General features: G+C 43.1%; 1 protein-coding gene and 1 long non-coding RNA gene across 5 annotated transcripts in view; one reads left to right on the top strand and one right to left on the bottom strand.

Annotated features, from left to right (window-relative positions):
• Nucleotides 1–13,287, top strand: part of LOC113023576 (potassium voltage-gated channel subfamily KQT member 5-like) — a 135,153-nt gene that overhangs the window by 20,145 nt on the left and 101,721 nt on the right. The window lies entirely within an intron of this gene.
• LOC113023577 (uncharacterized) lies at nt 3,030–3,413 on the bottom strand. The gene is made up of 2 exons (XR_003272596.1): nt 3,315–3,413; nt 3,030–3,117 (listed from the first exon to the last, which is right to left on the bottom strand). It is a non-coding gene; the product is annotated as an uncharacterized LOC113023577 (long non-coding RNA).

Here is a 13,287-nt window from a genome sequence, read left to right as displayed (position 1 = left end):
TTGCCAGCCGGCGAAACTGCACATGAATCAATGTCGATATCAGACAGCCCCAGATTTTGCAGCACTGCATGTAGGGGGCTACAACCACTTGTCACCTCCTGTGAGGGTGAAACATCTGGCAAAGTGGAAACATCAGTGACTAGACTCTGCTCATCATGGCACCAAGCTGGGCCAGTAGACCGTTGCATGTTCTGTTGCAAGTAGGAGCCAGTGGGGCTGAAGTTCTCCACTGCTGCACAGGGGGACACGTCAGCCAACTTCATGTTCCGTTTCAGTGTTATCGGCTTGTCAAAGGGGTTCAGCACTTTCACAGGGAGCCACCCATCACCGTTTAGATGCGCTACAGTTCTCCCAACCATAACTGACCTCGGTCCAGACCTTGACCCGGTGGGCTCTACAACGACAGCACTGCCCACTTCCCCATTGTTCATTAGCTGCAGCCTGCCCCAAACAAAGTGTTCTGTCAAGGGCTCTAATGTTACAGCTCTCTTTAGATTGACAGTTCCGATCTTATCACCAACATGCCCTGGGGCCACCACTCCTGACATTGAACTCAGCAGATTTTTATTAAGCTGTTCTTCTGCACTCAGAGTCTTGCTGCATTCCTCTCCTAAATGTCCCTCTTCCCTCAGGCGATTACTCAGATACCTCATTAGGTTACTGCCCAAAATGAGGTCCTCATTCTGCCCTGCAATCACCAACATTGGCACAACAACTTTACAGCCATATATCTCCACTGTAATCAAATCAAATCAAATCAAAATGTATTTATATAGCACATATTAAAAACAACAGTGTTGACCATAGTGCTTCACAGTCAATAAAAACATGAGACAGTTAAAACAAACAATAGAAGAGGACAACAAACAATAGGTAACAACGCAACAAGCTAAAACAGCCAACTAGACAGAATCAAAAGCCAAAGTAAAAAAATAAGTTTTAAGACGTAATTTAAAAGACTGGATAGACTCGGCAGTGCGAATATGAACGGGGAGGTTATTCCAGAGTCTGGGTGCCACACACACCTGATGGAACTGTCCTCGAACCACCACAGCCAATCAGGACGACATCCGTGGGTTGCAAGGTGGGGGTCTGCAGCACTGCATGATGTAATAGTTGGGGCATCATATTGGTGCTGAGGGTGCAGGCCATAGAGCCACTGTCAAGCATGGCTTTAACAGACACTTTGCCACCCAGGGTCACATTTTCATAGAACAGCTCATCATGCTGTTTTAGTCTGTGTGTGTTCTGAAGAATGGGTCTCCGGTCTAGCTGGCGCTCCTCACAAACAGTGTGTAATACAGATTCTAAATCATCAAAATCATCCTCTTTGGGGGCGATTTCAGGCCTAACACTTGCCCCCTCCACATGTAGGCCATCTAGTTTCCCAGCTGCTGGGTGGCTGAGTCAGGCCCCCTCACTCTGACAGACACGGCCCTGGGGCATTGAGCCCGTGTGTGGTCGCCAGCATGGCAGATGAAACATAGCCGATGGGCTCTACGGTGGTGATACGTAGAGTGTTCAGTGTCACCACAAATCACGCAAGGCACAATTTTGTGTGTTTGGTTCCGGGGAGCCCTTACATCATCCTTAGCAGGCAGCTTTGCTTGTCGAGGCTGTCCCTCCAGGACTTTCTCTAACAGGGCTATCACATGATCAAGACGATCAGTAGGTGGTTTTGCATGAAGGTCGGTAAGTGATGTTGAGGTTGGTGATAGTGTAATACACTTACTGTTGCCTGTCGCCTGCTGCACATTAGGACTCACCTCCTGTTGCTGAAAACTCAAGGCACTGACTGCACTAAACTGAGGGGTGCACTTCCGGTCCTTGCCATGCTCCAGCAATTTCTCGTGCACATCAGCAACCGTCCACTGCTGCAGGGGCTTGCACTTGAAAATAAGAGACAGTTCTGAGTCTGGACAGTGGCGGATAAACATAGCAGTCAGCTCTTTTGTCAGATATGCAAAGGACTTATTTTGTCTCTTCAGACAGTCTTCAGTCACCTCCATGGCTCTGTTCAACCTGAGCCAGTAATCAAACGGTGTTTCACCTGAGTTGGGTAGTGTTGCATAAAAGTCAGCTAAAGGCATGCTTGAACAGGCAGTGTCACTGAAGTGCTGCTTTAAGATCTCAAAAATGGGCTCTGGGCCCCTCTCAAGACACACAGATGGCTTACTACGTATGCCCACCTTGACTATTTCTCGTGCCCTCCCCAGCAGTTTACTTAGCACATCATCAGCTTGTTCAGCAACTGGTACCCCTCTTCTCTTAAAAAAAGTCATCATCATTTCCTCCCATTCCTGAACACTGCATGTATCACAGCCATCCCCTCTAAAACACACAGGTTCTTTAACATCAGACTTTACAATCACATTCAATAGTGAGGGTTCAGATAACACATTATTGGCAGACCCAACAACACTGTTTCCCACTCCAGAGCCCAGCCGAGATTCAAGACAAGAGGCAATGCTTTCCCCAATAGAAAACCCAATTTGCGTTGCAATCTCTGCATAAAGGTTCTCTTTTGTGGGACTGGTTTCTGATCTAGTATTTTGTAGATCATCACAGTTCCCAACAATAGGGTTTTCATTTAACTCAGCAAGGACAGGCTTAGGTGTGGAGGAAACTGGGGCTGTCAGCAACCTTGATCTGCCTCTGCCATATGAATGCAGAGGGGTAAAACCAACTGCCCCCCTTCCCCTGCCAAAACTGGGAAAATCTGCCATGGCAATGTATCCCTCCTTTTTTTTTTTTTGTTAACTCTCCAAAAAAAAAAAAAGAAAGCACAGAGCCCCGCCCCGATGTCTCTAAAGAACGCAGAAAATGGCGGGACTAAGAAAAGCCAGTCTCCCGCGACTTTTCCACCTTCCAGGAAGTAGACGGCCCCCGTTGCGGTTGCAGGATTGCAGGAGCTGGGGTCACGGCACCAGTGTAACCGGTTTCTGCTTCATCCCGCTGCAACAGTTCGGCCCAAACAGACTCCTCGACTCTGCGTTGTATTGTGTTTTTAAAAAGACAAGGAGTCTCTGATCGATCGTTGCCACTTTATTTCCTGAATGGAAACAACGGTGTTGTATCAGTGCAAATGGCTCGCCACACACCACTCCGCACAGCACACTACGGCAGAACATCTCATTAGCATTCCGCTTTAGCATATAGTTTCACACATTAATAAACAAATGAAAAGTACATAAAACTGGTATTGGACATGTGTCCACTAAGCACTTATTACACTCAGTGCTCGTCAGCTAATCAAACATGTTTTATGTGTCTGTACTACTTAGCTATATTGTGTGCGGAACAATACAACTCACCTCTCGTATGGCTACGGCAGACTGGCAGCGATTACTGCAGCCAGCCTCACCTAACCAGCCACACCGAGAGGGGGGGGCGCTGTTTCCCCATTACACTGATATTTGTGGCAAGTGGAATAATATCACAAAAACACTGTTACACTAGTATCTGTCATGAGTTTAGTTTTTCCTTTGTTGTTATTCTAGCTTTTGTTCCCTTGTTTCCCTTTGTCTTTATTTTTGTCTTTCATTTACTTCCTGTTTTATTTTGAAGGCTTCTTTTATTTTTCTTCGTGACTTGCTGTGTTTTTACTTCCTGACTTGAGTTTCTTCAGAGTTCATCTAAGTTTCCTCCTGGCTTCTCTCTTTCCTGATGAGTGTCTGTGTGGTTCGCCTGAGGCGCATGGACACTGTAATTTCAGCAGTTTTATCAGTTAACTGCAGTCTTAACTGTGTATCAGGCAAAGGTTACACACAGGTCAGGCGTCAAGTTTGATGCATGTAGTCTGCACGTTTTTCCTGTGCCTGCACAATGGTGGTACCTGCTGAATCATGGCCTAAGACTGATGACATGTTCTTCTTAGCTTAGTTGTGATAACAGCTGTGTGTGATGCATATCAAAGATGTCAGCTTCCACATCTCATCCCGCCCTGTGCTGGTATCTCATTGCTGTTTGTTGGTTTGTAGACAGGTCAGTGCAGCAGAGATGGATGGATTTATGCATTTCAGCTGCCCGCGTTCTCACTTAAAACAAAGAGCAGAATTTGAATCCTGGAAGTGGCCTTTTCACATTTTTATATCTTAATTTGCGAAAGATAAAAGTCATTCACGCATACGTCACTTTATTATATTAGAGACTGCACAACTTTAACTGATGTTGCTGCAAATGTCAAAAAAGGCCCACAGACTGATATGCCTTAGGAAAGACACGTGGTTAAATATAGCACCCGAGTTCGAGTGACGTAGGTGGCTTCAACAGTCAAACCAGGGCGAGCGTAGAAGCTGAAGATTGGTCCCAGTGGGTGAATGGCAGCACGTCAGCGTGGCCCACCCCCGGCTCTGTGCTTGGCACGAACCTGGTAGTGCTTCATGTGGGTAACAGGCCAGAGACCTTCCTGTCTTACCCAGAGGGTCAACACTGCAGCTGGGTAGCAAGTCTGTGCCTCATTTGCTCCCTCCATCACCACAGAGTGTAAAGGGAAGAGGTCAAAGAGAAGCAGAGAATTAACAACAGAGGGAAAAGACATTTTGGTGACTGTGTGGTGGTGATTCCATTACTTCCCTCTGCTGTAATTCTTCTACAAGAATCTTTTGTGTTGCACAAAAAGTGAAATGTGCTGCAGATTTAAACTTTCCTCGATTGCATGACAACAAAATGACCTGTTTGTGTGAGTTCATGCTTACCCTTTCCGTTCATTTTTTTGTGTAATGCACCAGATTTCCTCATCTTATCTATTCTTACACAAAAAATCCTGCATCAAAAATCTTAAAGATTTCCAGCTGTATAGTTTTAGAAAGCATGAATAAATCATTCACTAGTGTTTAAACTAGTGTTTAGTGTTTAAGCTGCAGCTTTTATCCTCAAGTGTATGAAAGCATTTACAGCTGCACACTTGAGAAATTAAAAAAGTGTTTAAAAATAAAGAAAAACACTTCTGACTCTAATAATGGAGGCAGGTGACCATCAGAGTGATGTTGCGATGACTAGATATTTTTTTACATACAGTCTGTGGCTCTGATCACTTTTGTTATACAGTTTATCAGAAGTTTGTAATTTTCTTTTAAATGCAATCTTCTTCCGTTTATCCTTCCAAGTCACAAGTTTCAGATGTTGTTTCAACATGTTTTCTGGTCAACCTCAATTTTTCTCATCATTATGCCCCTCCCACAAAGTCTTTTTAAACCAATGAGAGCGCCCTGAACTTATCTGTGGCTCACAAGCCCACGCAGCCACGGCTTGTCCGATGTCATCTTCTGTTTGTCCTCACAAAAGTCAGCCAGGTTAGAGCGCTGAGGTTAAAGTGCTGAGGTATGAATGAGAGCCGGGCTGGTTTTAACCATTACATTGCTCTGTTAGCACTTTCTTGGAGCTGATTGTCAGAACACATTAGTGATGAGTTTGCTGCAGAGGTCACCTCAGGGGAAGTCCTCTGTCATGTAGATGGAGCACAGTGTGAGTGTTAGATGGGGGTTGGGGGCTAAAAGAGGAAGCGATTGCATACATGCCTCTGACATAAAAAAAGTCTTCTTCATCTAATCCCTCTTTTTCTTCCTCAAGGCTTCTGGTGGTGTGCGTTCAGCGTTTGCAGCGTCTGTGCCCAGTGTTACATCAGCTCCTACAGCTGCAGCAAACCAGGCCTTCATAATGCAATTGCATGTACAGTATATTTAAAATGTATTGTGCTTTCATCAAAATGAGGAACAAATAAAGAGCTCCAACGCGGCCCTAATTGCAGGTGAATTAGAAAAAGCAAAATGACTTATAATGTCAGAGAAAAGATGGCACTCGAATAATTATGCCTATTATTCCAAACACTGGCGAACTGCGGTGCCAAAAAGGAAACGCTGATGAAGTGGAACAATGACGGACATGAACGTGATGCTTTTAAAAGGAAAAAGGAGCAAATCCGCACACAATATGCAGCAGTCGCATAAATACTCGGGAGAGGCAGTGAACTCCAATTCAATTGAATTATATTTTAATATACAAACATGCAAACATGTTTTATTAGCTGTAAACTAAGCAATAACAATATATATTGTGATAAAATATACTAATGCTTGGGTCGACAGAGACGTTTCTAGGAAATTTTATAAGATTTGGCATTTTATGGGTTCAGAATGGCAGAACGTGTCCTCAAAGCTCAAGAGACGGGCACATCCGGAAAACATGAAGCTTCATTCATTCATTGGGATTCAAGGTTTTCAGCCTGTTATATTTTTTTTATTTACTGGGGGGGGGCGGGGCTTGCTCTGTTTGCCATTTATTGACAGTGACACTTTAAATTCAAACACAATCAAATGGTACTAAATGGCTTCTCGCCTGAGAAGAATTTCTTTGCGTTTAGCTTCCCAGAGTAGGTGCAGAAATGCATGATTACTGAATGTCAGTGAGGCATTCATTCAATCATCCATTCATTCAAAGTACAATGAAATGACCTTGATGGTGCTACAATGAAAGGAGGGTAAAAAAAAGAGAAGCAGATCAGTCGCTGTCAGAGGTGAACAAAATCACTAATGGTACAGATAATAGATTCGATAATTTTCATGCATCACACAAAATAGTTACTGCGTAAAATGATCATGTTTACATCGTTTAAACTAAATATAAACACACACTGATGCAGTTTCTTGAAACAGGAAAACTGCAGCAAACCTTCAGGAAAAACTCTTCCTGTGTGAAATATTAATAACCTCAGATTGTTGTGTCGACGCAGAGAAAAGCAGTTTGTGACGTCGACTGGCCAACAGGACTCTGGGATATGTTGTTGCTTGCTGCTTCGACGTGCTCTTGTTCTTCTTCTCTTCTTTTATTCTGACGAGCTTGTGTCACTGGGATATTTTTTGTATGAAACACAGAAACTCCTCCACATGAATGAACCGCTGGAGCTAATCACCGCTGGCTGCTGCTTCATATTTATCGTGTGGACATAGTGCCTTGGCGTCCGTCTTCTCATCCAGCTCTTGGCAGGAAGGAGAATAGTCATATTTCCCAAACTATTTTTTCACCTTTGCCCCGTAACTGAACCCCTTAAAATGCTTCTAATCATTTGCACATTTGTTATAATCCTCATGCACCACCAAGACAGATTTTTCCATGTTTATTGAGCTGCATGAGTAAAGTGATACTTGTTGTTGTTCTCACCTCTTCATCAAAGCTGAAGGTTGGCCTCTCTCTTAAACCGTGCCGTGTTTACTCTGGCCCGGTTCCTTCTCTCTTTATGAGCTCTGACAGAAGCTGTAGACAAGGAGATACGATCACATAGGTAGCTAAAACTGGACTGTGTGTGTGTGAGCTACTAGTAGGCCCACTTTGAAGGGTACGAAGGGAACGAGTGAGTGTGTGACAGAGTCGGAGCAATGATAATCTCCCCGTGTGCGAGTGCGGTGACCAGCTGGTGTGTCATTCTCAATCAGGGTTTCACACAATAAGGGAGGATGAGGCCACACGGGTTCAAAGTTTCTACGTACTACGTAACGCTCTGAAAAGCAGGGTCAAATGGTTCCCGCATCAAATCAAGAATAAGGCTGGGCTAGCACAGGAAACCTCTTATCGAGCGCCTTGATCGCAACCAATCCCAGAGGGCAGCGTAAATGTCACTTACAATCCCAACACGAGTCTGTTAAACTGGCTCTGAGCTACTGCCGCTCGCTTTTGTTTGCCAAATCATGTCTGCCTGTCGCTCGACAGATCAGCTCCTAAGTGTTTGTCTTTACAAAATAAGCCGACCCCGCAGCATGCCAGCTCATGGGGCTGTGGGGAAGAGGTGGGAAGAGGGGGCTTCGGATTTGGGGAATCAAGCTGAGGAGGAACATACAACAGCTGCCTGCTGGAATAACAAGAGTGACTGAAATGACTGCTCCACATGGGTCATGTTACCAAGCCGGGCTTTTAATAGGACGACTTGACTGCAGAGAGAAAAGATTAGTACAGAGTACGGTCGTCTGATCGCATATCATACATGAAAAGAGGTGTCGACAGAAGGCTGTATCACCTGTGCGTTATGCGTTGTAAGCTGCAAGGCTTGCCCTGCAGAGTTCACCCCAAAGAGGTCTGAGAGATCACTGTATATTCTTAGTCCATCCAAGTCCTCTGGGTTTCTGCTCCCTGTTGGAATCTCCATCAGCGATTAAGTCATGCTCCTGCCCTGCCACCGGAGCTCAGTTCTACATATGGCTACTGAGGTTGTTGGAAAAATATTTGTCAAAGTAATTTATGTTTTAGCCTGGCTGCGGTGGTGAGGATTGTGAAATAGAATTATTGCTCTTGGCAGTTTGCAGGGAGACGGAAAACCAAGCGTCGTTATTGGTTTTATAGGAGAATTAAATATATTTTAATGAGAGATTTTATTCATAACTTATATTTAGATCTAGTCCTCAAACTATGAGCTCTGCATATTTGAGCTCCCATGCGCTCTCGGTGGCTTTACTCGCTTTCTCTTTTGCGGGAAATTGAAATGAAAGACTCCGTCGTTTGTGCAACACTCTCGACTCTTAGCAGTTTCCTGTTTTGATTAAGGAGAAGTGTACTTGGTCAACTGCTTCAAAACCGCCTGGATGACAAAAGCTAAACAAGGCGTTTCCTATAAACTTTAAAGGCTTGAAGTGCAGTTTTTGTGAAAGTGCTGAATGTTTACATCGTTAATGTGTGTTTGTCGTGGTGGTGATAAACTCACCTCTCCCTTTAGCTTCAGATGGAGCGAGTGTTTTCACAAAGCTGCAACTTTTGTTTCCACACAAACTTCTTTTTTTCTTCTTGGTTTCATTTAAATAGGACTTTTATTTAAACCATGGTTGCTACTTTTCACTAACACCACAGACACACTTTTATTATGTTTTTATTACATATTTTACTACGGATGGGACCATCATTTCCAAAATATTCATAACACCTTATTCAATAAGACCTGAAACTGATCAGACTTTTCACAGACTTCTGTATAATCAGACCTGTTTTTGCAACACCAGCAGTCGCCCCCTGCTGGCTGTTAGAAAGAATCAGCTTCCCTTTTCAAACCAGGACAGATTTGTTCTGAAAATCAATCAACACACAAATATGTGTTCTTGGCATATAATACAGGCACAGGCAATATTATTTTTGCAAACCTACTTTTTTGCACGTATGCTCTTAAACCATTAAGAAACTCCCACAGGAAAAGCACACCCCAGTCTATAAGGTCAATATAAGTTTTGGGCTCTTTGGATCAGAGAAAGTTGATTCTCTGTCTCCATCATCAGGGAAGTTGCTGTTTCTGACTCTGTTGTAAAGCTCTCAAAAATAACTTGCATCACATCTGATGCAACAAAAGTGAAGCAAGAAATGTTGCACTCATATTTGGTAATAGTACACCTTTAATATGGGCTGTGAGGGAGTTGAATCGTGTGTGTGTTCACATATGTGCCGGGCAGGAGGCGGGGCCTCGATTGCATCATACATTATCACCAATGCAAGATGGCAGTGCCCATTTCTGCCATATTTGAGCTCTGCGTTTTTTGACATGTCATCCTCAGTTATATACAGTCTGAAGTTAAAGCCAACAGAGCGTGACTAAAAATATTTGTAGAGATGTCGTTGGTTAATAAAATCAAGGTTTAAAGTAAAGTCAAACTGCAGGTCGAGCCTTGAGTTCATTTAAGGGCTGCATTCAACAGCCAGATTTTACACACTTTACCTTTAAACTTGCACTCTTGAATTTGTTACAGCCTCTCGTTGCTAAAAGCATCAGTCCTCCGTCATGCTGGAGGGCAGCAGGTGCCCACATGGAAAAAGAAAAAGCTCAGAGCCAGAAATGTATTTATCCCCACATTTTTCTCATTTTCCTCAGACTAGTATATTTAAACAGTGCAACACACATTTCAGTGTGCAATGTATATCTCAATAACATGCAGTACTTCCCCATACCACAGTCATTGACATGTAGTTTATTAACTTCTGTTCTATACTTGATAATTACTTGATAAGAGACGAGTTCCTGTGCACCCAGTCCTGCTGTATGTGTACAAGATTTTATTTTTATCTTCAGCTTATAGACTCCGTGGAGTGTCTCCATGAATGCGAAAAAACAAATCTGACAAATTAAAGGGTAATATGATTGCTTTGGTCATCCTGCCTGTAGGAATCAGCTCGTGTGTCTTTGTTGAGCCACAAAATAAGGTCAGCATGTCCTTTATGTAACCTCGAGGACGGCGACAGGTTTGCTGTCAGATGTGACGTATCATAGTCTTTACTGAACCCAAAACATCGCGTCTTCACACGTCTATTCTGGTTTCAGGATGGCTGTTTGCCCTTTGAAAAACAACCATTGAGCCAAATGAAACCTTCGCACAGTGGAAAATAGGAAAAGTTCCCTCCCAGCTGGCATGAATTAAAATCCCACATTGTCCCAGTTCTTTCTCTTGAAACTCTTTTTTTGTGTGTTGCTTGTGTTACTAATTGAATTGAATTTTTTCCCCTAGCCTTGTTTTGACGTGCGATTACAGAGAACTTCTTAAGATGTTTTGACCAGTTCTGTTCCTTTGTGACTGTGGCAAGCGTGTTTGCCAGAGTCTGGCTTAACTTGTTTTTATGCTTCTGTTCTGCAGAACATGCCATTCACAAAAATCTTCCAGTTCTGACTGCAGCCAGTATCGTGTTCTGGTGAACACTGGTGTTGATGTTTTCTGTTCACTGTATGTTTGTACGTTAGTTGCTAACATCTAATTTAGAGAAACATAATGGATTAAGGTCATAGGCTCCCAAGTCTCTGTCAATATCTACACAATACTGTAAGTGCAGCTGCTACCTGCTTAGCAGGATTTGATCAGTCGATCAACAGATTTTGTTAAAAGATTCAATTCAACCAGTTTTATTTATATAGCTCTAAACCACAACAACAGTCGCCTCAATGTGCTTTATAGTGTAAAATAAAGGCCCTACAGTAATCCAGAGAAAATCCCAACACTCAAACAACCTCCTATGAACAAGCACCTTGGCGACAGTGGGGGAAAAAAACTCCTGTTTAGCTGGAAGAAACCTCCGGGAGAACCAGGCTCAGGGAGGGGCGGGGCCATCTGCTGCCAGCCGTTGAGGTGAGAATATTAAATCCAATCAGAGTGATCAGTAATGAGTTCTATGTCTAAATTTTTAAAAAGGAAGGAACTTGAGTGTTCTTCTCATAATTAACTAAAACCTTGAACTTTATGCTTTTTTTTATAAGCTGGAGTGCAAATTTAAAAGTAGTCGTCGTTTGACAGAAAATGAATTGGTAGCAGATTACACGATTCATTATTAGGCTAGACTAAACAGTCAGCCGTGCTTGGTTCAAAATGAAAACGTTAAACTGCATTATAATACACAACATGTTGCTAGACTAACTTAATGAATTAATCAGTGACAGGAAATTCATTAGTAGAAGATTGTTGTTGTGTTCCATTTGTCTCAGAACTCGGATGCTGGAACATTGAGTGACGTCACTCCTGTGTGGAGGACATTCCTGTAGCAAAGTTGGAAAAGCTTGGGAATGCATCCTTGATATCAAATCATTTAAGCTAAGCTACAGCTAGCATCTTGGTCAGCTTATCACAGAAAACACACATTCAGTCTAGTTTGGCCCTGAATTGAAAAAAGCACCTAAAAAGATTCATTTATCCTTAAACCTGCACTCCACTGCATTTCATCGGAAAACTAACATTTTCATGCCACTGCAGTAATGTAACCCTTTTAATAACTAGTGCAATTCTTCCATGCAAAATACAGTATATAAACAAAAGTACTGTGCCTCATTATACCGACACCAGCTGCTCGACTGTGGACACCCACGCTATGAAGCTCCTGGTGCACAGTTTTTATTCTGATGTTAATGCCAGAGGAGGTTTGGAGCTCTGCAGCTACAGAGTCAGCTGACTGTTGTGACTTCTGTGCACGATGTGCCTCACAAGTCGGCGACCCCGCTCTCTAAATTTACATTGCCTCGCACTCTGTGGTTGAGTGTCTTTTTTTTTTTTTTTTTTTTTAAACCCTCCCACTGTGCAATAGTCTTGTACTTACAGCTAATGCAGCTGTATCTGATTATAGAACATCTAGGAGGGAAAAAGTGTCACTTGTTGAAATGGAATCATCCTAAATTTCAGTCGGTTCTTTAGGAGGACATGTTCCTTCACAAGTGTTTGTACAAGCATTGCATTTGCATCTAGAAGCACAGCTGGAACATATAGATATGATACAGTTTTATACGGTTTGGGTTATTGTTTGGACAAATAAGCAGTGTGATTTTAAAAAAAATCACTTGTTTTTTACTTTTTCTAAAATGACATTTGGCTAAACGCTAATCGAAAAAGCTCTGGCTCTTTTGATCATGAAAGCGCTCTTCCTGCATGTAAAGCTGTCGGTATCCTCACCCGAGCAGCCATACCGTCTCTGTCACAATGAATATATTCTTCTAACCTGAGAGAGTCTGTAATCCTGTATCTCAGCTCCTGCCTACTCATGAATAGAAGAATATAATGACTTCTGAACAGACTGCACTGCTTATGCATACATTGAGTGCCTGAGCAGAAGAAATGAAAGGCGTCACTCTTGCCTCTTTTCTCTGTCTGTGCACCTGGATGACTGTTAATGCATGGCAAGCAGCTTCCTCATCAACCATCTGCTGCTTCGTCCTTAGAGGCATCAGATCCTCGGCCTCTTGCTCCGTCTGCTTGAACCACCAACCTGCCCAACTTCCCTCCGGGACCTCCGTCAGAGACCTTTTTCTTTGGGCTGCAACGTGAGCGTGTGTGGGAACTTTAGGGCACAGTTCAGCCTTTCTATCATCAGATGAAGCTCAAAATCCCTGCAGAACTGCAGAGATCTGAGAGCTTTGATCAGACCCGCAGACCTGTCGGAAGAACTCAAGTTCTCCTTCATCAGCGCTTTCCTTTTATGTTGAAATCAGTTGAAACTGGATGATTTTTTTTTTAGCACTTTAAAAAAATAATTTAGCAACAAATAAAAGATGGATGTTGTTATACAGTTAAAAAGTTTATTCTTTTAGGTTTAAAAAGTAAATGCTTCAACCATTACTAAATCCATCCATCCGTTTCTGCTTCAAATGTGAGTCTGTGCAGGTTCAGCACAAATGCCAGGCCCTGTCTCTCTCTCTCTGCAGGGGGGGGGGAGTCCTAGAGAGACGCCAGAACCACTTCAGCTGGTTCCTTTCAGTGTGGAGGCTCTACTCTGAGTCCCTCCTAAATTAGTCCCTCAGAGTGGTTCCTGATGCTGTAGGTGTTGACTCCACCAGGGCTGGATCAAAATTAA

This window comes from Astatotilapia calliptera, chromosome 6, assembly GCF_900246225.1.
Source record: "Astatotilapia calliptera chromosome 6, fAstCal1.2, whole genome shotgun sequence".
Lineage (NCBI taxonomy): Eukaryota > Metazoa > Chordata > Actinopteri > Cichliformes > Cichlidae > Astatotilapia > Astatotilapia calliptera.
Note: the sequence above shows the minus strand (reverse complement) of the source record. Positions and strands in the feature narration are given on the sequence as shown.